This window comes from Pseudophryne corroboree, chromosome 4, assembly GCF_028390025.1.
Source record: "Pseudophryne corroboree isolate aPseCor3 chromosome 4, aPseCor3.hap2, whole genome shotgun sequence".
Lineage (NCBI taxonomy): Eukaryota > Metazoa > Chordata > Amphibia > Anura > Myobatrachidae > Pseudophryne > Pseudophryne corroboree.
Window position 1 is genome coordinate 343,928,644 of NC_086447.1, and position 26,844 is coordinate 343,955,487.

General features: G+C 47.5%; 1 long non-coding RNA gene across 1 annotated transcript in view; it reads right to left on the reverse strand.

Moving 5' to 3' along the window:
- Positions 1–26,440, reverse strand: part of LOC134911408 (uncharacterized) — a 69,481-nt gene extending 43,041 nt beyond the window's left edge. The window contains exon 1 of the long non-coding RNA XR_010176542.1: positions 26,290–26,440. This is a non-coding gene — a long non-coding RNA (uncharacterized LOC134911408). The remainder of the gene's footprint in view (positions 1–26,289) is intronic.
- Between the last annotated feature and the right edge of the window lie 404 nt (positions 26,441–26,844).

Genomic DNA, 26,844 nt, shown 5'->3' on the forward strand with positions numbered 1-26,844 from the left:
GGGGGAAAAGTCACTGGCTGCTTTTTCTCCCCAAACATAATACCCTTTTCTGGTAACCGGGTTAATGTCAGAAATGTGCAACACATTTTTCATTGCCGTAATCATGCATCGGATGGCCCTTGTGGACTGTACATTTGTCTCATCCTCGTCTACACTGGAGTCAGACTCCGTGTCGACATCTGTGTCTGCCATCTGAGCTAGCGGGCGTTTTTGAGCCCCTGATGGCCTCTGAGACGCCTGGGCAGGCGCGGGCTGAGATGCCGGCTGTCCCAAGGCTGTTACGTCATCAAACCTTTTATGTAAAGAGTTGACACTGTCGGTTAATACCTTCCACATATCCATCCACTCCGGTGTCGGCCCCGTAGGGGGCGACATCACACTTATCGGCTCCTGCTCCGCCTCCACGTAGCCCTCCACATCAAACATGTCGACACAGCCGTACCGATACACCGCACACACACAGGGAATGCTCTGACTGAGGACAGGACCCCACAAAGTCCTTTGGGGAGACAGAGAGAGAGTATGCCAGCACACACCACAGCGGTATATAACACAGGGATTATTACTATACTGAGTGATTTTTCCCAATAGCTGCTTATTAAGACCAATTTGCGCCTAAATTTATGTGCCCCCCCTCTCTTTTTTACCCTTGTTGTACTGGACACTGCAGGGGAGAGCCTGGGGAGCGTCCCTCCAGCGGAGCTGTGAAGAGAAAATGGCGCTGGCTGTGCTGAGGAAGATAGCCCCGCCCCTTCAGCGGCGGGCTTCTCCCGCTTTTTATAATGTTAATGGCGGGGTTTTTTGCACATATACAGTGTTATACACTGTATTATGTGCTATTTGAGCCAAAAGGTAAACTAATTGCTGCCCAGAGCGCCCCCCCCCCCCAGCGCCCTGCACCCAACAGTGACCGGAGTGTGTGGTGTGCTATGGGAGCAATGGCGCACAGATGCAGTGCTGTGCGCTACCTTAATGAAGACAGGAGTCTTCAGCCGCCGTTTTTCATCTTTATCTTCCGTCTTCTGGCTCTGCAAGGGGGACGGCGGCGCGGCTCCGGGAACGGACGATCGAGGTCGGGCCCTGTGTTCGATCCCTCTGGAGCTAATGGTGTCCAGTAGCCTAAGAAGCACAAGCTAGCTGCAAGCAGGTAGGTTTGCTTCTCTCCCCTCAGTCCCACGTAGCAGTGAGTCTGTTGCCAGCAGATCTCACTGAAAATAAAAAACCTAACAAATACTTTCTTTATAGTGAGCTCAGGAGAGCCCACTAAGTGCATCCAGCTCTGGCCGGGCACAGATTCTAACTGAGGTCTGGAGGAGGGGCATAGAGGGAGGAGCCAGTGCACACCAGATATAGTACCTAATCTTTCTTTTAAGAGTGCCCAGTCTCCTGCGGAGCCCGTCTATTCCCCATGGTCCTTACGGAGTTCCCAGCATCCACTAGGACGTCAGAGAAATATATATACTGTATATGTAGCGGGCACTTGTGATGGCCTATAAAATTTTATATAGATAGTCAGACAGATAGATATAAAGTAGGTAGATACAGGTAGACAGTAGATAGATAGATAGATAGATAGATAGATAGATAGATAGATAGATAGATAGATAGATAGATAGACAGTAGGTAGGTAGATATACAGCAGATAGATAAGTGTGCCATGAGAGCTACATGTTGTTACTCACTGGCTCTCTCTCCGCTGGCTCAGGCTCCTGTCTGTCCCTCCCTCCTCCCAGCATTCATAGCAGCCAGCCAACATGGAGCGAGAGGGACAGCTGCGGCGCCACCGTAGTTAAGAATTATAGTGCGCCACTACGTCTCCCAAGTCCCCCTCCCTCCTCCTCCTCCTCCCCTGCCCCCATATTTGCGTCTCTGCTCCTCTTCTCGCTCCGGCGGCAGCACACTGCAGCAGGCGGCTTATAATGAGTCAGTCTGACGCATTACAATGCTGCAGACTTTGGGCCCCTTGATAGCACAGGGCCCCAGTGCAATGCACCAGCTCAAGTTCTGCCACTGGAGAAGAGCACCATTTCATTGCTACTTCAGGCAGCTAAAAAGCTATTCCTGCCCATGTTACCCACAGTAATCCCAGGCTAACTGGGGGGTATTTAGAGCCTGAAGCTAATGAATGGGATGCGCAAAGTACAGATTATCAATACTTTGCGCATGACCTATTCTGCGTGTGTACAAATGGATCCTGCGACATAGCATGCATCCTGGCATCAGACTGTCTGTGATTGACAGTCTGATTCCATTTTAGGGGGTGGGTAGGGGGCGGCGACGGCCTCTATTTCTGAAAAACTGAGGTGTTTAAACTGCAGTTTAGGGGGAGGTAAGAGGGCAGACATCCTCATGGTTGCGCAGATATTTCCTGTCCTCTGCGATGGGCGGCTTGCGCTGTAAGCCGCCCGATGGTGAGTGAGAGATCTGATGCTGCGTCTTAGGACGCAGGTTCTGTTACTACTGCAGCAGGAGGTGTCTGCCTGTAATAGATGCCTCCTGCTGCATTAACACACAGAGCTATCACCTCTGCTTTGAAGGAAGCAGCAGTGTTAGCAACGCCAACCACATCTGATTCTGGGCTACTGTGCCCCTAATCTTTCATCTTTTGTTTTGGAGCCTAAGAAGTCAGACTTTTTTTTCCTGGCTTTCTTTTATTCAGTTGTTGCCCAATTCATATTTAATCATTTATAGCTATAGCTAAGGGGTCTGGCATATGCACGTAATGAGTTAGGTTAATTTAGGCTATCTTCCTCCTGAACTCAAAGCAGACATTTACTTTATGCCAAGATGATCAGCATGCTTGTCCTTTAATGTCTCTCCTCCGTCTCATAGCATTGATAACCAATGAAGAAAGATTAGAATAAGATCTGATCTAGTTTTCCAGACACATGTAAGACTAATACAACTGGCAAAACCTGGTGTGCAGCATTGTTTGGCAACAGTAATAAGACCCTAGAAAAAAAAGTGAAATTATCCATAAAAATAGGTCACCCTAAGTGATGTCTCCCAATTGTCCCGATTTTGGCAGGACAGTCCTTCTTTTCTGGAACTGTCCTGCTTGTCCCACCCGTGGGGCGCAGCGTCCCGAGGTGTGTGGGGCAACTGGGAGACCCTCTCTCTCCTGCTGCTCTGATTAGCAAAGCAGCGGTGAATAGATGCTGTGAGCATGTGCACAGAGTCTATTCACTGGGAGACAGAGGGACTGGGGCCATGGCCCACATAGTGACAAAAACAGGGGTGTGGCTAGTGATTGTGTCATTTCCATGAAGCCACACCCCTTTTCCCAAGGTCATGCCCCTTATTGGGCACACACGCCTTTAGTGTACTACATCACAGGGACAGTACTAGTGGGTTCCGCGTCTCTGTAAACTATACATTTGTTCCCTCCCACAAATAAAAGAGGCAGTGGGTGACACTACAGAGAGGCAGTGTGTTGCAGGCAGTGGATGATGCTGGGGAAAGGCATTGGCTGACAGGCAGTAGGTGATGCTGGAAAGAGGCTGTGGGTGATAGGCAGTGGGTGACACTAAGGAGGGGAGAGGCAGTGGGTGATACTGGGGAGAGACAGTGAGTGACAGTCAATGGGTGACAGGCAGTGTTTGATGTATTTTGCAATATTGTATTTTTGTATATTTTGTAGTGCTAGCATACCACAGTGGACACCTGGCAATAGGGTGTTGCGGTGGCGGGTGAGCATAGTGGGTTCCTCCCCCAGGTCATCCTGCTCTGTGCAATGGCACCAGCCGCACCACCCTAGTTATAGCCCTGCATATAATGAGTCAGTTTTACTCATAAAAAATAAGATTTTAAACCTACCGGTAAATCTTTTTCTCCTAGTCCGTAGAGGATGCTGGGGACTCCGTAAGGACCATGGGGTAGATATCAGAGGACATGTGTTTAATACCTGACCAAGTTGCTAACTGTGCACAGTATGTATGTGTTATTTGCGTTAGTTTCCTCCAACAATCCAAAAGCATACTGGTAGGTTCATTGGCTTTTGACAAAAACAATTAACCCTAAGGTAGCAGTTCCCAAAGTTTCTGGAATCACGATGGGTTGACCGGTAAACACCAGCATCTGTTTTGCTTATCACATTGAACAGAAGAGAAGGAAAGAAAACCATGAAAGGGGAGAAATGGATGACAAGTCTGGAGAAGGTGTGATGCACATAGACAGTGGGTTGTGGGAGCAGATAGGAGGGAGTGGGGGGGAGGGGGGATCATGGAATACAAAAACACTAATGGTAGAGAAAGAGAGACATATGGGGAGACAGAGAAACATGGCTGATAATAGACACAGAGGGGGAATGTAAAAAGAGATAGAGGCAGGGGTGTAACTAAAACTTTGAGGCCCCATAGCAAATTCTTGACAGGGCCTCCTTACCCCTTGCCATTGTCAGTACAATGCCCCTTAGGGGAGCAGAAGAGAGAGAGAGAGTGAGGCAGAGAGAGAGAGGGAGAGACAGTGCCAGGGAAAGAGTATCAGAGAGAGGGTGGGAGAGAGAGAGAGACAGTGCCAGGGAGAGAGAGAGTTTCAGGGAGAGATAGGGGGGTTGACAGACCGTGTCAAGGGGAGATTTAATTGGGGGGAAAAATCTATGCTCAATGAAGCAAAAATTCACCTGTTAAAATGATCTAAAAATGCTTAGAAATTAACATATTTATCAGTTCACACAATACATATATAAATGTTTATGGTATTTTGTACAACAGATAAGAAGGGTTTCATTTCAGTTGCCACATTTGGAAAATTACTGTAATTGGTAGTCACTAACTGGATAAGCTACTCAAAGTTTTACATATATTCATAACTGTAGCTCTTCTGATTTAAGAGCATTTCATGTGACACTGTATTTAAAAGAAAATATAATCACACAAACTAAATTTGGCATACATTACCACAGCTTAGTACTAACCTCCCTCTACTTATATTGAGGGACATTTACTGTACCAACCAGTACTGGTTTTAGGTGCGGACTAGCAGAATAGGCGGCCGAGTGCTGCGGCCTGATGGTGCGGCCACAGTCACCCCACCGACACCTTCCAAAGTAAGTGCACCCACCCGCTGACTGCACTCTGCCTTGGCTGACCACACTCCACCTCCTGCTACATGCACACCTGCTGGCCGCAGTCCACCCCCACCCCCTGATACTCACTATCGCCCCCTGCTGGACGCAGTCCACCCCCCACCCTACTGCTCACTTCCGCCCAGCATGTGGGCAAGAGAGCAGGAGCTCGGGGGGGGGGGGGGGGCACCTAATGCCGTGCCCACTGGTTGCATGGTAAGTGGACACAGGCAACAGGGTGGATGGCACACAAACACTCTGCTCTCTCTTTCTCTCTCTCTCTCTATATAAATATATATAGAAGAGAGAGAAAGGCTACCTAGTGAAATGTGTATAAGGGGCTACCTGGTGCAATGTATATAAGGGGCTACCTGGCACATTGTGTATAAGAGGCTCTACCTGGCGAAAAGTGTATAAGAGGATTTACATAGTGCATTGAGTATAAGGGACTTCCTGGAGCAACGTGTATAAGAGGCTCTACCTGGCGCAATGTGTGTATAAGAGGTTCTACCTGGTGCAATGCGTATAAGAGGCTCTACCTGGCACAGTGTGTAAAGAAGGCTCTACCAGGTGCAATGTGTATAAGGGCTACCTGGTGCAATGTGTATAAGGGTTACCTAGTGCAATCTGTATAAGAGGCTCTACCTGGTGCAATGTGTATAAGGGTTACCTGGCATAATGTATATTATAGGCTCTACCTGGCACAGTGTGCATGAGGCTCTACCTGGTGCAAAGTGTATAAGGTTCTACCTGGCACAATGTGTATAAGAGGATCTACCTGGTGTAATGTGTATAAGGAACTACCTGGTGCAATGTGTATAAGAGGCTCTTTCTGGTGGAATGTGTATAAGTGGCTGCCTGACACTGGGGGTCATTCTGAGTTGATCGTACCAGTGCTAAGTTTAGCTCAACTACAATCAGGCACTCAGACATGCGGAGGGACGCCCAGCACAGTGGCGATGCTTTTGCATCTCAGGAGTTACTCCTGGCCAGTGCAGCTCCTGCGGCTGGCCGGGAGAACCTCTTTGCTGCCCTTTGGTCGCAGCGGCTGCATGTGACGCCATGCAGCCACCGCAGCTCACCCCCCCAACGGTCCTGCCACGCCTGCGTTGGCCGGACCAGCCCCCTCCCACCCAGCAACCACCTTTGCATCAGAGGCAATCGCTAGGCAATGATGGACTTCGGGCATCTGGCATGCGTCGGCGCACTGCAGCGCCAGTGCATGTGCAGTTCTGACCCGATCGCGGAGCTGTGATAAACTGCAGCGAGCGATCGGGTCGGAATGACCCCCACAGTGTGTATGAGAGGCTCTACCAGGTGCAATGTGTATAAGGGGCTACCTCGTGCAATGTGTATAAGGGCTACCTGGTGCAATGTGTATAAGAGGCTCTACCTGGCACAGTGTGTATAAAAGGCTCTACCTGGTGCAATGTGCTACCTGGAGCAATGTGTATACAAGGCTCTACCTGGTGCAATGTTTAGAAGGGGTTACCTGATGCAGTGTGTATAAAAGGTTCTAACTGGTGCAGTTTGTATAAGGGGGTACCTGGCGCAATGTGTATAAGGCTACCTGATGCAATGTGTATAAGAGGCTCTACCTGGTGCAGTGTGTATAAGGGGCTTCCTGGCACAATGTGTATAAGAGGCTGTACCTGGCACAATGTGTATAAAAGACTCTACCTGGCACAATGTGTATAATAGGCTCTACCTGGCACAACTTGTGTAAGGGGCTCTAACATGTCATAATGTGTATAAGGGATACTAATGTGTGGTGTAATTTGACTGACGGATACTATGGTGCGGTGTAATGTGCTGCGCTGGTGGGGAGCTACTCTTCAAGTACAAAAGCATCGCCTGTGCTGGGCGTGTGTTCCCCCCCCCCCCCAGCATGTCAGTGTTACTGATCATAGATGTGCTAAATTTAGCGCATCTACAATCAGGTATGAATTAGCCCCCATGTACATGTATTTGTTTGCATGCAGGGTAAATAATGGCTGCTATTACATGTAGCCCACAAATACTGGACAGCTTCAATTATATACTGCAATTTAGATTTGAGCTGGGACACATCCTTCTCATATCTAAAACTCTGCGCATTTTACATATGCCCCACCTACAGTGTTGCATAGTTTTGCCAAGGTGCAAAGGTACTTGCTCTGTTTTTTGGTTTGCTCCCAACTCAGAATCCTCCCAGATACAGTATGGGCTTGAAACTGGCTGTGAGACAAACAAAGGTTCACCAACTACCGAAAGGGGCAAAACTCAGGGACAAGAGGCTATACCAGGGATGTGCAGTCAGGGGAGGCAGGGGAGGCAGTGCCTTCCCTGTCATTAAGGATTAAAAAAATACAAAGAAGATACTTATGACACATATTCTGTGTCATAAGTATCTTCTTATTTAAAACTAATAATTTTCAGTATTTAAAAAGTCATTTGTGCGGCACAGAGAGCGGTGCCTCATGCTGCCCATTGTAAACGGCAGGAAGCAGGAGGCGGGCAGGGGCGGGGCCAAGCAGAGGGCTGTAAAAGCCCATTAAAAAACCTACTGTAAGTGGCACCTATACAAGTGCCTCAGTACAGCAGGGACGTGCTTTCAGCCCATATGAAAGCACGCCCCTGTCACTGCTGACAATGTGATTGGGCAGTGGGCGGCAAATTCAGCACTGACAGTGACCTGCATTCGGCTGTCACTGTCAGTGCTGCTGCTGTACAGGGAGGAAGAGAGCTAGTGCCAGGCCAGCCAGTGTCAGTGCATGTAAGTGTTCAGTTACACACTCACACACTGACACTGTCACACTCACTACCAGTTTATTGTTGTTCAGGTCTTTCAGTAACTTAATAGCGCCACAACTGCAGCGCTACTAAGTTAATGGAAGTCCTGAAGAAAAATATTATATCAATGACCTTCCTCCCCCTTTCCCATCCCAGTTCCAAACATGAGTTTTTTTTTTAGTTTTTTTAATTAATAAAATTCACTATATGTGCCTGCTCATCACGTGCTCATCACGGGTATCGGCGGCCGGACTCAGCGGACATTGGCTGCAGGTCTGGATAATGGATCCAGTCCCTGCCACCATTAAGGCACCACAGTGAAGGCATTTCCAATTTCAAAAATGTCGCGGCTGCGCTGCAGAGCCATTTCTGAAATCCAAGATGGCCGCCACGTGCCAATCACGGCTCACTGCGTCATCGGCCCGCCCCCCGGGGCTGGCTTATAGAAGCCAGCATGAGCTGTGACAGTCAGTTTGTCTTCTGGGAAGGAGCAGGGAAGAGCTCCAGAAGAAAGAAGAGAAGTGAAGTCCTAGTGGGCAGTGGCCATGCAAAAGAGCTTAAAGGCTGCCGCCCACTAGGTGAATAGAAGACATCAGAAGCCCTGGGGAGGGCAGCAGCCATGAAAAGAGCTTACAGGCTGCTGCCACCCAGGCGAAGACGACAGAAGCCCTGGTGGGTTGGCGGATGAGCAAAAGAGCTATACGGCTGCCGACCCACCAGGCGAAGACGGCGGAAGCCCTGGGGGGCACAGGCCCACCAGGCGAAGACGGCGGAAGCACTGGTGGGTTGGCGGCCGCGCAAGAGAGCTATACGGCCGCCGACCCGCCAGGCGAAGACAGCGGAAGCCCTCGTGGGTTGGCAGCCGCGCAAAAGAGCTATACGCCCGCTGACCCACCAGGCGAAGACAGCGGAAGGCCTGGTGGGCGCAGGCCCGCCAGGCGAAGACGGCGGAAGCACTGGTGGGTTGGCGGCCGCGCATAAGAGCTAAACGGCCGCCGACCCGCCAGGCGAAGATGGCGGAAGCCCTGGTGGGCGCAGGCCCGCCATGCGAAGACGGCGGAAGCCCTGGTGGGTTGGCGGATGCGCAAAAGAGCTATACGGCCGCCGACCCACCTGGCGCAGACAGCGGAAGCCCTGGTGGGCGCTGGCCCGCCAGGTGAAGACGGCGGAAGCCCTGGCGGGTTGGCGGCCGCGCAAAAAGAGCTATACGGCCGCCGACCCACCAGGCGAAGACAGCGAAAGCCCTGGGAAGGCGGCGGCCATACAAAAGATCTTAAAGGCCGCCACCCCCAGGTGAAGACCCTGTCTAATAAAACTTTTTTTTGAGACAGTGTGGTGTTTTATTTTAATATTTTCTTTACAGGTGGACTACAGGTGCCAGCGGGCCCTTTATGTCTGGGCATGCTGGCAATTGTGGTTCTCCAAGTGCCAGCATGCTGGGGCAGGCTTGCTGGGACCTGTAGGCCACCTGTAAAGAACAATATTAACATACAATGAACCCCGCACCCACCGCCACCAGGGGTGCGGGGCATAGCACGGGGCTATCAGCCCAGTGCTGGTTGTTGCTCGGGAGGGGGGCTTGTTGTTGCTCTGGCTTGGTGGCTGATCAATGTTATGGCAGTGGGACCCCACACTGAGTGTCTCCCCTGCGATGGCATTATCCCCCCTGGCTGGTTCTGCTGGGTGCTGGTTTTAGTGATGTGTGGGGGACTACATTTTTTTTTTTCAGGGGGCGGGGTGAAGACTGTGTCAGCTGCCAGTGCCTCCCCAGCTAAGCTGCTGACCTCACCGCACGTCACTGGGCTATACAGCAAGTTGTGAATTTTCTAAGACATGCTTTTATGGAGACTATTAGAGAAAATAATTAACAATGAGACCCCCAGTACTATAAATTAATGTCAATATTTAGGAATTAATTTTAACCTGGCTCTGGGTCACTGTGTTGTTGTTGTTTTTTATTAAGTCACATTATTTATTACACTACATTAGAGTTTAATCTATTGTTATGTCCTATTGCCTTAAATATATAATTGAATGAATAAATAAATACATGGCCTAATTTACAATTAGATGCACACCCATCTAAAGTGTGCAACTTTACACCTGGGCAAGTTATGTTATGATGAAAATACTACTTTAGTTTGCACACAGGGAAAATACTGGATGATGCGTTTGAATAAATACTGGGCACATTTGTATTGACAATGTGATCAAGGGGCATATTTATCTTAGCCAGCATTTTAATGTGTATGTGATCAATGGCCCTCATTCCGAGTTGTTCGCTCGCTGCTAATTTTAGTAGAATTGCTAATAGGCTAAAATCCGGCAGTTCTGCGCATGCGTATGCATCTCAGGGCGCACGCGCTAAGCAAATTTACACAAAACTATGCTATTTTACTCACAGGCGAACAAAGCTTTTCAATCGCTCTGCTGATTGACAGGAAGTGGGTGTTTCTGGGCGGAAACTGGCCGTTTTCAGGGAGTGTGCTAAAAAACGCAGGCGTGCCAGGTAAAAACGCAGGAGTGGCTGGAGAAACAGAGGAGTGGCTGGTCGGACGCTGGGCGTGTTTGTGACGTCAAACCAGGAACTAAACGGACTGAGGTGATCGCAATCTAGGAGTAGGTCTGGAGCTACTCAGAAACTGCAAGGAAATTGCTTTCGTTAGCAGTTCTGCTATGCTAAGATACACTCCCAGAGGGCGGCGGCTTTGTGTTTGCATTTCTGCTAAAAGTAGCTAGCGAGTGAACAACTCGGAATGAGGGCCAATATCTCTTGCCAGGAGATGGGCCCTGGTGAAGGGCTGGAAGCAGTGTGATAGCGTAAAGTTATCCATGCCCAGTGACAGGAAGGTACAAAGGGTACACCTCCTCATTGGCTAATTAAATCTGCCCCAAACTGTAAGTGAATGTCTGTTGGCTCGTGAATTTGCCCCTGTTATTTGTCCTACTCCTGCCCACAGAGGCGTCACTGGGTGTGGTGACACCCGGTGCGCGTTCGTGTCAAAACAGGGCGTGGCCATAAAAATGGAGCGTGGTTTTACATGATCATCACTCGGGGTGGGCTCACAGCAAAAGGGGGTTTGTTCGTACACGAAGGGGGCATGGCCCTGTGGAATCATCACTCCAGGGGCGTTCCCTGCATCTCCGAAGTTGCCTGGCTGTACTGGGATGCCCCCCGGAGACAGCCTCCCAGCGCTGTCGGCTCCTCTTCTATGACAGGAGCTGGGTACTGTAGCAGACTTTCACACTGCGGCACCTGGCTCCTGTCACTGTGGAGGAGCCGACATTTTGGTGTCACTCCTTCAGGGCCGCACCCCCCGCACCCACCTTGTGACGCCACTGCCTACTCAGTCTGTGGTTTAATATCAACATAGGTGTGGCGGTCAATGGTAGTGGGGTTGGGGGTGGTGTTGCAGAGGTGGGGGCCCCCAAAGTAACCAGTGTACAGGGCCCCAAGATTCCTGTTGCCAACTCTGAAGCACTGAGCATGCACAGCTGTTGGCAGTCGCATGTATCACTGGGGGGGGCGATGGAGAGAAAAATTTGTGAAACAGTAAACCCATAGGCTACTATAGGTAAATCTGGCAGCACAACAGCCCCATAGAGACGTTTGGGGGCTGCATTTGTGGATGACAACTGAGGGATGACAGCAGATTTTGTAAATTAGATAGGGGTGTACTATCATAGGCCAACTGTCGGGATCCCAGGGCGAAAGCATACCAGCGCCGGGATCCCAACAACTGGAATGTTGGCAGCAGGGCGAGCGCAAAAGAGCACCTTGCAGGCTCGCTTTGCTCGCCACGCTGCGGGCACGGTGGCGCACTACGTGCGCCACACTATTTATTCTTCCTCCAGGGGTGTCATGGACACACAAAGAGGGAGAATAGTAGTCAGTATACTATACGTCCCTTATGTAGCTGGGTTCAATTTCAGATAACCAGACTTGTCTCCTCATTCATGGGTATATTCACATGTAAAATATGAAGAAGAGGATACCATCATGTGCAGACAGTATAAAATTTAATGAACATCATGCAAGATGTAAACATATAACAGAAGTTAAAAACAGATAACAGCTGCAGTAGAACCACGAAATAATTACCAGATGGTCTGAGAACCCTATAAAAGTTCTCAGACAAGCTCTTAAATCACCAACGACCACCCGGAAAGGAGTTGAAACGCGTTGGATACTCTGCACATCCTATCAGCTAGTCGATCCGGCTTAATAAGGACCAGATTCCCGTTCCCAGCTTCCTGATCCGGGTGGTCGTTGGTGATTTAAGAGCTTGTCTGAGAACTTTTATAGGGTTCTCAGACCATCTGGTAATTATTTTGTGGTTCTACTGCAGCTGTTATCTGTTTTTAACTTCTGTTATATGTTTACATCTTGCATGATGTTCATTAAATTTTATACTGTCTGCACATGATGGTATCCTCTTCTTCATATTTTACATGTGAATATACCCATGAATGAGGAGACAAGTCTGGTTATCTGAAATTGAACCCAGCTACATAAGGGACGTATTGTATATTTTCCACATTGTATATTTCCCACACTGTGTATCGAATTTGTGGCGCTCTGTGGTATTTTATTCCTAATTTTCCATTTCATTTGTATCTTTGGTGTCTAGGGAGAGACATCCTACTGGTGTAACTGACCCTAGGGCCGCCCTCCATTGTCCATCTGTTGCGCTGGGTGTGGTGCACAGAAATCATTTTTATCTATTCTCAGTAGTCAGTATACCAGCTGTCGGGTTCCCGGCGCCGGTATGCAGAGCGCCGGGATCCCGACAGCCAGTATATCAAGTGCCTCCCCCTCCATAGTACACCTGGGGGAAACTTAATAGATGCTGATACCTCCCAAAAAAGTTGATTTTGGGGAATATCGCACAAATATTTAATGATAGTGTTACGCTACACCCCCTGTGTCTGGCAGTCCTGACTGCAGTCTTGTTGTGGCTGAAACTCTTTCAGTAAAATACTACAGTCCTAAAAGCAGCATTCCTTAGCTTGTTTATAGCATTCCACAATTACACTTTTAAAGGCCGTCATTATTGGCTTTTTATTAAAGTCCCTGTATTATCTAAATATGCTTTCCACTTCCTCATTGACTGGAAGGACTACGGCCTTGAGACAGGTCTGAATCTTGGGCCTATTTTTATGTGGCGGCCTGGAGCTGTAGTCCCATCCATCCCATTTTTTTATCTGTCCCTGTCTTGAGAAGCAAACCTGGGTCAGAATCTCTTTCATATATAAAGGCCCGTATTCACGGGCAGATGTGTGCTGAGCGAACCGCTCAGCACACATCTCTCCCTCCGCTCAGCACAGCGCAATGTGTGCTGAGCGTGCGGGGGACGACGACGCTCATTTCACCCAGTGGGAGAAATGAGCGACCTGCTAGATTGAGCCTGCATGCAGGCCAATCTAACACCAGCAATAGCGCCGCACGGGGCCGCTCATCGCTATCGCTGTGGGGGGTACACACAGACAGATCATGCTTAAAATCTAACACACTGTGCCTCCTGCAGTTCAGCATGGCTTTGAGCAACAATGGAAAATGAAAACCCAGGATTATCTATTTCTACTTAGCGATGTGCACCGGACATTTTTCGGGTTTTGTGTTTTGGTTTTGGATTCGGTTTCGCGGCCGTGTTTTGGATTCGGACGCGTTTTGGCAAAACCTCCTTGAAAATTTATTGTCGGATTCGGGTGTGTTTTGGATTCGGGTGTTTTTTTACAAAAACCCCTCAAAAACCGCTTAAATCATTGAATTTGGGGGTCATTTTGATCCCATAGTATTATTAACCTCAATTACCATAATTTCCACTCATTTCCAGTCTATTCTGAACACCTCACACCTCAAATTATTATTTTTAGTCCTACAATTTGCACCGAGGTCGCTGGATGGCTAAGCTAAGCGACACAAGTGGCCGACACAAACACCTGGCCCATCTAGGAGTGGCACTGCAGTGTCAGGCAGGATGGCACTTCCAAAAAATTGTCCCCAAAAAGCACATGATGCAAAGAAAAAAAAGAGGCGCACCAAGGTCGCTGTGTGACTAAACTAAGCGACACAAGTGGCCGACACAAACACCTGGCCCATCTAGGAGTGGCACTGCAGTGTCAGGCAGGATGGCACTTCAAAAAAATTGTCCCCAAAAAGCACATGATGCAAAGAAAAAAAGAGGCGCACCAAGGTCGCTGTGTGACTAAGCTAAGCGACACAAGTGGCCGACACAAACACCTGGCCCATCTAGGAGTGGCACTGCAGTGTCAGGCTGGATGGCACTTCCAAAAAATTGTCCCCAAACAGCACATGATGCAAAGAAAAAAAGAGGCGCACCAAGGTCGCTGGATGGCTAAGCTAAGCGACACAAGTGGCCGACACAAACACCTGGCCCATCTAGGAGTGGCACTGCAGTGTCAGGCAGGATGGCACTTCAAAAAAATTGTCCCCAAACAGCACATGATGCAAAGAAAAAAAGAGGCGCACCAAGGTCGCTGTGTGACTAAGCTAAGCGACACAAGTGGCCGACACAAACACCTGGCCCATCTAGGAGTGGCACTGCAGTGTCAGGCAGGATGGCACTTCCAAAAAATTGTCCCCAAACAGCACATGATGCAAAGAAAAAAAGAGGCGCACCAAGGTCGCTGTGTGACTAAGCTAAGCGACACAAGTGGCCGACACAAACACCTGGCCCATCTAGGAGTGGCACTGCAGTGTCAGGCAGGATGGCACTTCAAAAAAATTGTCCCCAAACAGCACATGATGCAAAGAAAAATGAAAGAAAAAAGAGGTGCAAGATGGAATTGTCCTTGGGCCATCCCACCCACCCTTATGTTGTATAAACAGGACATGCACACTTTAACGAACCCATCATTTCAGCGACAGGGTCTGCCACACGACTGTGACTGAAATGACTGGTTGGTTTGGGCCCCCACCAAAAAAGAAGCAATCAATCTCTCCTTGCACAAACTGGCTCTACAGAGGCAAGATGTCCACCTCATCATCATCCTCCGATTCCTCACCCCTTTCACTGTGTACACCCCCCTCCTCACAGATTATTAATTCGTCCCCACTGGAATCCACCATCTCAGGTCCCCGTGTACTTTCTGGAGGCAATTGCTGCTGGTGAATGTCTCCACGGAGGAATTGATTATAATTAATTTTGATGAACATCATCTTCTCCACATTTTCTGGAAGTAACCTTGTACGCCGATTGCTGACAAGGTGAGCGGCTGCACTAAACACTCTTTCGGAGTACACACTGGAGGGAGGGCAACTTAGGTAGAATAAAGCCAGTTTGTGCAATGGCCACCAAATTGCCTCTTTTTCCTGCCAGTATACGTACGGACTGTCTGACGTGCCTCCTTGGATGCGGTTACTCATATAATCCTCCACCATTCTTTCCATGGTGAGAGAATCATATGCAGTGACAGTAGACGACAAGTCAGTAATCATTGGCAGGTCCTTCAGTCCGGACCAGATGTCAGCACTCGCTCCAGACTGCCCTGCATCATCGCCAGCGGGTGGGCTCGGAATTCTTAGCCTTTTCCTCGCACCCCCAGTTGCGGGAGAATGTGAAGGAGGAGATGTTGACGGGTCACGTTCCGCTTGACTTGACAATTTTCTCACCAGCGGGTCTTTGAACCTCTGCAGACTTGTGTCTGCCGGAAAGAGAGATCCAACGTAGGTTTTAAATCTAGGATCGAGCACGGTGGCCAAAATGTAGTGCTCTGATTTCAACAGATTGACCACCCGTGAATCCTGGTTAAGCGAATTAAGGGCTCCATCCACAAATCCTACATGCCTAGTGGAATCGCTCTGTTTTAGCTCCTCCTTCAATGTCTCCAGCTTCTTCTGCAAAAGCCTGATGAGGGGAATGACCTGACTCAGGCTGGCAGTGTCTGAACTGACTTCACGTGTGGCAAGTTCAAAGGGTTGCAAAACCTTGCACAACGTTGAAATCATTCTCCACTGCGCTTGAGTCAGGTGCATTCCCCCTCCTTTGCCTATATCGTGGGCAGATGTATAGGCTTGAATGGGCTTTTGCTGCTCCTCCATCCTCTGAAGCATATAGAGGGTTGAATTCCACCTCGTTACCACCTCTTGCTTCAGATGATGGCAGGGCAGGTTCAGGAATGTTTTGTGGTGCTCCAGTCTTCTGTACGCGGTGCCTGAATGCCGAAAGTGGCCCGCAATTCTTCGGGCCACCGACAGCATCTCTTGCACGCCCCTGTCGTTTTTTAAATAATTCTGCACCACCAAATTCAATGTATGTGCAAAACATGGGACGTGCTGGAATTTGCCCAGATGTAATGCACGCACAATATTGCTGGCGTTGTCCGATGTCACAAATCCCCAGGAGAGTCCAATTGGGGAAAGCCATTCTGCGATGATCTTCCTCAGTTCCCGTAAGAGGTTGTCAGCTGTGTGCCTCTTATGGAAAGCGGTGATACAAAGCGTAGCCTGCCTAGGAACGAGTTGGCGTTTGCGAGATACTGCTACTGGTGCCGCCGCTGCTGTTCTTGCTGCGGGAGGCAATACATCTACCCAGTGGGCTGTCACAGTCATATAGTCCTGAGTCTGTCCTGCTCCACTTGTCCACATGTCCGTGGTTAAGTGGACATTGGGTACAATTGCATTTTTTAGGACACTGGTGAGTCTTTTTCTGAGGTCTGTGTACATTTTCGGTATCGCCTGCCTAGAGAAATGGAACCTAGATGGTATTTGGTACCGGGGACACAGTACCTCAATCAAGTCTCTAGTTGCCTCTGAATTAACGATGGATACCGGAACCACGTTTCTCACCGCCCAGGCTGCCAAGGCCTGAGTTATCTGCTTTGCAGCAGGATGACTGCTGTGATATTTTATCTTCCTCGCAAAGGACTGTTGGACAGTCAATTGCTTACTGGAAGTAGTACAAGTGGTCTTCCGACTTCCCCTCTGGGATGACGATCGACTCCCAGCAGCAACAACAGCAGCGCCAGCAGCAGTAGGCGTTACACTCAAGGATGCATCGGAGGAATCCCAGGCAGGAGAGGACTCGTCAGACTTGACAGTGACATGGCCTGCAGGACTATTGGCTTTCCTGGGTAAGGAGGAAATTGATACTTAGGGAGTTGGTGGTGTGGTTTGCAGGAGCTTGGTTACAAGAGGAAGGGATTTAGTGGTCAGTGGACTGCTTCCGCTGTCACCCAAAGTTTTTGAACTTGTCACTGACTTCTGATGAATGCGCTGCAGGTGACGTATAAGGGAGGATGTTCCGAGGTGGTTAACGTCCTTACCCCTACTTATTACAGCTTGACAAAGGCAACACACGGCTTGACACCTGTTGTCCGCATTTGTGTTGAAATAATTCCACACCGAAGAGCTGATTTTTTTTTTATTTTGACCAGGCATGTCAATGGCCATATTCGTCCCACGGACAACAGGTGTCTCCCCGGGTGCCTGACTTAAACAAACCACCTCACCATCAGAATCCTCCTTGTCAATTTCCTCCCCAGCGCCAGCAACACCCATATCCTCATCCTGGTGTACTTCAACAGTGACATCTTCAATTTGACTATCAGGAACTGGACTGCGAATGCTCCTTCCAGCACTTGCAGGGGGCGTGCAAATGGTGGAAGGCGCAAGCTCTTCCCGTCCAGTGTTGGGAAGGTCAGGCATCGCAACCGACACAATTGGACTCTCCTTGGGGATTTGTGATTTAGAAGAACGCACAGTTCTTTGCTGTGCTTTTGCCAGCTTAAGTCTTTTCATTTTTCTAGCGAGAGGATGAGTGCTTCCATCCTCATGTGAAGCTGAACCACTAGCCATGAACATAGGCCAGGGCCTCAGCCGTTCCTTGCCACGCCGTGTCGTAAATGGCATATTGGCAAGTTTACGCTTCTCCTCAGACAATTTTAATTTTGATTTTTGGGTCATTTTACTGAACTTTTGTTTTTTGGATTTTACATGCTCTCTACTATGACATTGGGCATCGGCCTTGGCAGACGACGTTGATGGCATTTCATTGTCTCGGCCATGACCAGTGGCAGCAGCTTCAGCACGAGGTGGAAGTGGATCTTGATCTTTCCCTATTTTAACCTCGACATTTTTTGTTCTCCATTTTTTAATGTGTGGAATTATATGCCAGTATCAATAGCAATGGCCTACTACTATATTTACTGCGCACAACTGAAATGCACCACAGGTATGGATGGATAGTATACTTGACGACACAGAGGTAGGTACAGCAGTGGCCTACCGTACTGCTATATATAGTATACTGGTGGTCACTGTGTCAGCAAACTGCAAAACTAAAATGCACCACAGGTATAGAATGTAGATGGATAGTATACTTAATGGATGACGACACAGAGGTAGGTACAGCAGTGGCCTACCGTACTGCTATATATAGTATACTGGTGGTCACTGTGTTAGCAAACTGCAAAACTAAAATGCACCACAGGTATAGAATGTAGATGGAAAGTATACTTAATGGATGACGACACAGAGGTAGGTACAGCAGTGGCCTACCGTACTGCTATATATAGTATTCTGGTGGTCACTGTGTCAGCAAACTGCAAAACTAAAATGCACCACAGGTATAGAATGTAGATGGATAGTATACTTAATGGATGACGACACAGAGGTAGGTACAGCAGTGGCCTACCGTACTGCTATATATAGTATACTGGTGGTCACTGTGTCAGCAAACTGCAAAACTAAAATGCACCACAGGTATAGAATGTAGATGGATAGTATACTTAATGGATGACGACACAGAGGTAGGTACAGCAGTGGCCTACCGTACTGCTATATATAGTATACTGGTGGTCACTGTGTCAGCAAACTGCAAAACTAAAATGCACCACAGGTATAGAATGTAGATGGATAGTATACTTAATGGATGACGACACAGAGGTAGGTACAGCAGTGGCCTACCGTACTGCTATATATAGTATACTGGTGGTCACTGTGTCAGCACACTGCAAAACTAAAATGCACCACAGGTATAGAATGTAGATGGATAGTATACTTAATGGATGACGACACAGAGGTACGTACAGCAGTGCACTCTGCACTGTACTCCTCCTATATAATATTAATTATACTGGTGGTCCCCAGTCCCCACAATAAAGCAGCACACTGAGCACAGATATGGAGTGTTTTTCAGGCAGACAACGTATACTTGTGGTCACTGTCAGCAAAACTCTGCACTGTACTACTGCTATATAATACAGCTGCTCCCCAGTCCCCACAATTAAGCAGTGTGAGCACTCAGCACAGGTATATTATGCAGCACACTGAGCACAGATATGGTATGGAGCATTTTTTTCAGGCAGAGAACGGATAAAAACTGGTGGTCACTTATCAGCAAAACTCTGCACTGTACTCCTCCTAACAGCTGCTCCCCAGTCCTCCCCACAATTAAGCAATAAAGCAATCAACTTCAACAATAAACGGAGAGGACGCCAGCCACGTCCTCTCCCTATCATCTCCAATGCACGAGTGAAAATGGCGGCGACGCGCGGCTGCTTATATAGAATCCGAATCTCGCGAGAATCCGACAGCGGGATGATGACGTTCGGGCGCGCTCGGGTTAGCCGAGCAAGGCGGGAAGGTTCGAACCTGCCTCGGACCCGTGTAAAAAGGGTAAAGTTCGGGGGGGTTCGGTTTCCGAGAAACCGAACCAGCTCATCACTAATTTCTAGTGCACTTTTTTACAGCAAAAACATAATTTAATCAAGATATTAATGTATAATGCATTCAATGTTAAAATGTCAACAAAAACAAGCAACAGAATATAATAATTCAAGAAAGTGAGATTAAAACAAAAAACAAATATGTAAATAAAATACTGAGTGGGTGTTGTAAAATTTCACATTCTAGTTGTATTTTTAAGTCAGAATGTGTTGTTCAATCCATCATTACAATGGTATTTTTTTTTTTTTAAACACCTTTTACTTTACATTACTGCCAGGGATATGTAATTACTTTAATTAGGGGAATTTTTTTTTTTTTTTTCTGCAACATATGCTTAAACCATATTGATTACTATTCCAGCAAAGCTAGTTTTGCTTATTGGTAATTTACCATTCACTGTAGTTGGGCATCAGCCTATTTCAAAAAGAGTCTTTAAGTCTTGCGCAAATACTTTTCAGTCTACTTTGTTTGTGTTTCGATGTGATTGTTTGAATGATTTATTCAGTTTTTGATAAGGTGCTTGCACAGCATGGTGCAATGAGCCAATCCCAAAACTGAACACAATTACTAGGTTTACACTGTATTTACAAAAGCTAAAGTTATTCACTGAGAGAGAGATTGTTCATCCAGTACTGGGTAATATCCATTTCTGCGGTGGACAGTAAATCTTTTCATAAAGTATATCTATGTTTTCATTGAGTTGCTCATAGTGGAACAAAGAAAAGAGTTCATTTTAGTGAGCATGGTGTTATATAAGTCTTTATATTCACGAAACACTGATAGGAAGGGCAATGTGATCTTACCTTAGTCATAGTACTTCCAATGCTGCGATAGTGATGTTCTGCAGTTGAATTACTTGCAGTCATGAAATACTCTTTGCAGGGGCTGGTAGGCATATTTCAGTCTGGAGGGCAAGCACACAGCTCTGGCCCACGAGCAGTCCATCCTTAAAAGGTGTTTTAAATTATAGATGATTTACAAAAGGTTGAAAAGCTCTTTGGCAGGATATTTTTTTTTTTTTCTTTGCTGGTGATGGGGCTCATTCAATTCAATTAGGAGCAAAGTTGGGTCCTGTGAGTTCTTTTCATTGCAAATTTACACAAAGACTTCCATTTACATTCAATTCCAAAATTATGTTGTATTTTTTAAGCAATTTCCCTTTTTTCGTGCTTATGATCGCATCCCCCTGAGTAGGTTAAAATGTTGGGACTCCACACAGAACTTCTGGAACATCCTTCACAATCATGCATTTGGAGGATTTTAGATAGGTTTGTCCAACAAAGATATGTCATTTTCCAGGTGATTATGATTGTTCTCAAAAGAGCTCAAAATGGGTTAAATGATGTTTAAATTATGTAGGACAAGGTGAGGTGTACATGAGAAAGGCGTTTCGAACTTGCAGACTGGAGCTAAAAGATTTTTTCCCCAACAATTTTACAAAATTGTATCAAAACACATTGTAATGTGCCACAACATACTGTACTGAAAAACACTTGTTGCCTATCATTTCCACCATTCAAAAATGTTTAAAAATAAACCATGTGACACCTTTTAAGTACTTTGCTTATGGTCACTAACCACATTCTATACTGTCCTATCTTAGTTGCCACTTTTTGGGGTTCAGGAGGAGACTTTTCACCACTTTTCATGCTTTCTATCAAGTCACTCTTTGTAGAAAAAAGCAGCCACATTGATGCGATTCCTGTGAATCGACATTTCTAATTAAATCTTACTACGACTTATGTAAGGTATATTCCTGCGCACTCTAGCTGCTGCCTTTAGTGGGATCCTATCCTGGTGTGTCACCACACACACCTGGGAAGAATTACAATAACAAACAGTGGGATAGGAACCCGCTGGTGGCGCAAACACTGTGCGGTTACCGTGATGAGTTGCCGCAGTGGTCAAATGTCCATAGGAGAACGTAGGGAAAGTCCAGAAACTTCTTATAAATGGTTCTCATATAGATCCAAGTCCATAAGGTAATATGCAAAAAAACACAAGTGGTATACAGAGATTCAATTTAAGATCCCAGAGTCAATGGGTAATAAGGAGGTGACTTCTTCCAGGATTCCTTATACTGTGGTGGCTTTATGGGTGTGTTTCTATCTGTATAGGTTCACCCTGGTGCTTGAGGAAAAAGGAGGCTCCTCACATGTGTGCTTACTTTAAAGTACCCCAGAAAAAACATATAAAGGTTTCTTTAAAGCCTCTGAAAGTGAAGTCTCTTCCACCCGGTACAAGAATATCTTGGATAATCTCGTACAATCTTTATAGAAACAAATGCTCACATTCGTGCTTACTTTGAAAGACGTCGTTCTTCCATATAACGGTTTCTTTTTCAGTAGGCCATCCTTCCGTCTTCATACACTTCCTGGCTTCGTATTAGGCTCGGTATTAAGCATAAACACGAAGGGACGTGTGAAGATTCATATAAATTTATTATAAAATTACTTAAAAAGCCAATTATGGTAATTCACCACGAATAGGAAACCAGCAAAACAGATGGAATGCAGCACAGTACAACAGTAACATAAGATGTTTAACCCGGGATATCTCACCGCTAAACTGGCTGGAAGAACTGGTACCAGTGGTGTTCCAAAGTCTCACATACTCCACCAACGCGTTTCAACTAGTTAGTCTTTGTCTTATTTCTCTGGTTTACACATTGCTGGTATTTATAAGAGTTTTATGCTGCGAGTTCACTTTTGCAAACTCACATCTAATTGAATTGATCCCTTAGAGCAGAGGTTCTCAAATGCAGTCCTCGAGGCACCCCCAACGTTCCAGGTTTTAGGTATATTCATGCAGTGGCGTAACTTCATCCCAGTTGCCTGGAGGCAAGATAAATTTTGTGACCCCCCCTAACAAAAAATTATTAGTATCCCTAGTGACTCCTCTATACCCGCCACTATATCGCTGACCTCTCAATACCCGCCACTACATTACTGACCCCTCGATACCCTACAAAAAAATCACTGACACCTCTATGCCCTACACTAAACTATTAACCCATTTATACCCTACACTAAATTACTGACCCCTCTGTACTCTACACTACATCACTGACCCCCCTCTGTACCCTACACTACATTACCGACCCCTCTATACCCTACATTGCATTACTGACCCCGCTGTAGGAAATAACACACACACAGATAGGGAAAACACAGATAGGGAAAAACACACTCACATTGGCATTGATAGAAAAATAATAAAGCAGTAATAAGTGCAAGGTGATAATGCACCAGCCAATCAGCTCCTGTCAATTTGCATATTGGAGCTGATTGATCGGTGCATTATCAACGTGCACTTATCGGCCCTAACAGGAAAATAATAAAACACATTGGCACGGATAGAAAAATAATACAGCACATAGGGCCTGATTCAGACCTGCTCGCTGTGCTGCAAATTACACTGTCCTGCGATCAGATAGTCACCGCCCTGGGGGAGTGAAAATTGGCCCAACGCCTGTATTTTACCCACGAACGTCCGCTTCCGGTCAATCACCTGGCGAATGCCTGTGAAATCAAAATTTTTGCACCATCTTGTCGCTGTTTGGTGATGTGCGTGTGCATTGTGGTGCAAATGCATGCGCAGTAGTTCGATAATCACCCACTGTGCGAAAATACACACCAGCGATCAGGTCTGAATCGGGCACATAAGCCACTGCAGGAACATAGGCCCTCATTCCGAGTTGTTCGCTCGGTATTTTTCATCGCATCGCAGTGAAAATCCGCTTAGTACGCATGCGCAATATTCGCACTGCGACTGCGCCAAGTAACTTTACTATGAAGAAAGTAATTTTACTCACGGCTTTTTCTTCGCTCCGGCGATCGTAATGTGATTGACAGGAAATGGGTGTTACTGGGCGGAAACACGGCGTTTCAGGGGCGTGTGGCTGAAAACGCTACCGTTTCCGGAAAAAACGCAGGAGTGGCCGGGGAAACGGTGGGAGTGCCTGGGCGAACGCTGGGTGTGTTTGTGACGTCAACCAGGAACGACAAGCACTGAAATGATCGCACAGGCAGAGTAAGTCTGGAGCTACTCAGAAACTGCTAAGTAGTTAGTAATCGCAATATTGCGAATACATCGGTCGCAATTTTAAGAAGCTAAGATTCACTCCCAGTAGGCGGCGGCTTAGCGTGTGTAACTCTGCTAAATTCGCCTTGCGACCGATCAACTCGGAATGAGGGCCATAATACAGAACATAGGCCATGATGTGACTGATATGCACCTGATGGTTCCACTTATGTGCGTGAGTAGCTCATGTGAGACTCTGGCAGTGGGCATCTCTGTGTACAAGACAGCAGCTGAGTCATTAGCAGATTTTTGCAAGTTCAGTGCAAATGAAACTGCAGCTGCACATGCAACAGCATGCACCTCTGTATCAAGCCCTTGGTCTTTCCAACAAGAATCTTTTCAACATTCCACATGGGCTCTTTACATCATGCTGGAAAACACCCTAGATGACAATAATTTATTATTGTATTTGTCTTTTTTTCTTGAGGTCAATTGAGACTATTGAATTGAGACGAGTACACATGACTAAGAGGCCTATTTATTAACATTATTTTTACAAAAAAAAGTGAATAAAAAGGTGTTTTCAGACCATTTTCACATTATTTTAGTATCACTTAAATGTATTAAAGGGCTTTTGGAGCAGTTTTTATGAAAACCTGCTCCAAACCCTTTAATTCACTTTTTTTTTTTAGTAACCCACATCGCATTTCCCATACTTATAATGGGAAGTGCGATCTGGGCTAAATTTACTAAAAAGAAAATGTGAAAAAAAAAATTGCAGTGAGCCCTGTGATAATTTCATCAGCTTAGGCTGGCAAAATCACAGGGCAGCATTGGGATCTGCTGCCTTCTGCCCAACTTTCTCTGCCACCTGGCAGAGAAAGCTGTACAGGGACCCGACGGACACACAGGCTGATCCCTGACAAAAACGAAAAAAAAAAACATACTTACCTGTCTGCAGCTTCCCCCCCCCCCTCCTCCCCACAGTGTGGACACGGTAAATATACCGCCATTTTGCAGCATCACTTTACTGCAGCGGCGGTCACAGTGCAGCATATGGAGGACCCGGCACCCGGCAGCTTTCACAGGAGCACCGATCACCGGCTCCTCCATATGCTGCACTGTGAAACCCGCTGCAGTAAAGTGACACTGCAAAACGGCGGGGGGGGGGGGGGGGAGGGGACCCAGCAGCTCTGGTAGCTGTGGCAGCACATGCGCAGCAGAATATCGGGGTATTGTTCACAAAAAGTACCCCAATGAAGCGGTGAACAGGCATCGCAGGGACAGACCATGCTCGCAAGCTCTGTCCCTGCATGCGATAACTGATACATCAATTATCACAGTGCGGATTTGGGCGATTTATCACCTCACATCCGCATCCTTGGATGCAGATGGTGATAAATAGGCCCCCGAGACTGATTGTGAGTTACACAAGTGCTTAGTCACATGTACACAAGTACATGTACACTTAGTATACAATCACTGTAGCGTCTTATGCCGCAGTCATGTCTGTGACTATATGCTAATGCTAGTTTCAGCCCTTACCCTGGTTTACAAGGGTAAGGGTTTCAGCCTGCAGTGCTTCTAACTGTGCAAGCCTGTAGATGCTATAATACCGATTGGTACACCACCTTCCATCAAACCCTGCACCAGCACTATGGTAGATGCAGATTCCCTATCTAAGTATGACCCGCAATGTAAGTGATTAAAATGCCTGTGTACACAGCCAATTCAGCGACACGCACAAGGCACTCCCATAACACGCCCAGAACCATTTTGTGTATATAAATACCCACCTCAGTGGTGCACACAAGGGGGGGGGGTTCCAAGTACCTGGATACCTCCCTGATGACCTGAATTTTATATTTTAGAGCCAGAGGCAGCTGAGTTTCAGTCTCAGCAAAAGCCACTACTGCGATTGCGGGGCTACTTCATCAGAGATCTCCGTAGTTCTCATACAGAATGTTCGGCGGGAGCTGCTGGCTGCGCATGCTCAACCACAGCAGCTTCTTCCTTCTTAGTGCCACCTGTCTGCATTGGGCTGGTATGTATAAATGTAGTGGCTGATTCCGACCTGGACGCAGCCACGCGTTTGCATGCAGTGGGCGCATCCAGGATGTCTGCGCACGAGCATCGGCCATTGTGCATGTGAGTAACCTTACACATTGCGACCGCATCCAGGAAGGATGCTGCCACAGTGAGATTTACAGTGGAGGGGGTGGGGTGTCGTCACGCCGTTTGGGAGACACGATTGGTGGCGGGCATTTTCGGAGAGGCTGCGTAACGTCACATGTAGCCACTCCGGAAACCGTACACTTTGCACTCATTATAGATATACCAGTGCTTCTGTGCATTAAAACCACAGAATCAGAATCAGCTCATATTGTTTTGATACAACAAAATTGCATCCTTAGTGAAACATCTATATGACGATACTGTGTGTTCAATAATCAGCAATATATATGTACAATGAAAATGAATATACTAAATACTTGAGGCCTAACTCAGATGTGCGCAAATGCCTCCGCTACAGGCCCGGCGCTACCCGCTCAGCAAAGGGATGCAAAGCAGGTAGGCGCCAGGATTGGAGAGGCGCCTACCTGCTTTGCATCCCCGCTGCTGCACCTGGGCCCCTACTGCTGCTGCCGGCTGCTGTGCCTGTCACACTGTTTGACAGGCAGCAGGGCCGGCAGCATGATGCTTTCCCCTACCCCCCCCCCCCTTGTGTGTCGCAAACCTTGTCAGCCCCCCCGCTACAAGTCCGGAGAGGCCGGGGGGCGGGGCCTTCACGGGAGACTTCAAGGCAGCCTGTGTGCACACTGAGATGCCGTCTGAAAGAAGCAGGGCTTTGCTTCCCTGTGGCTGGCCCCTCCCACCACACTCAGCAGTGTGTATCATCAGCCCAGCAGCAGCAGCTCCTCGGCTCTCACTGGGTGTTCCCTCCCACACTGTCCTTAGGTCAGCTCTATGTACTGTGGCACTGGGTGTATATGCACTGGGTGTAATATGGAAGGGGGGGGGGGGGGGGGGGGGTGTATAATAATATGTAAGCTGGTACAGAGTGTAATATAGGGGAGGGGGGTATGTGTGCTGTGTATAGTGTCATGTGTAGGGTGTAATATGGGGGGGGGGGCTGTGTCTAATGCCATGTGCTGGGTGTAATATGGGGGGGCTGTGTATAGTGTCATGTGCTGGGTGTAATATGGGGGGGCTGTGTATAATGTCATGTGCTGGGTGTAATACGGGGGGGCTGTGTATAATGTCATGTGCTGGGTGTAATATGGGGGGGCTG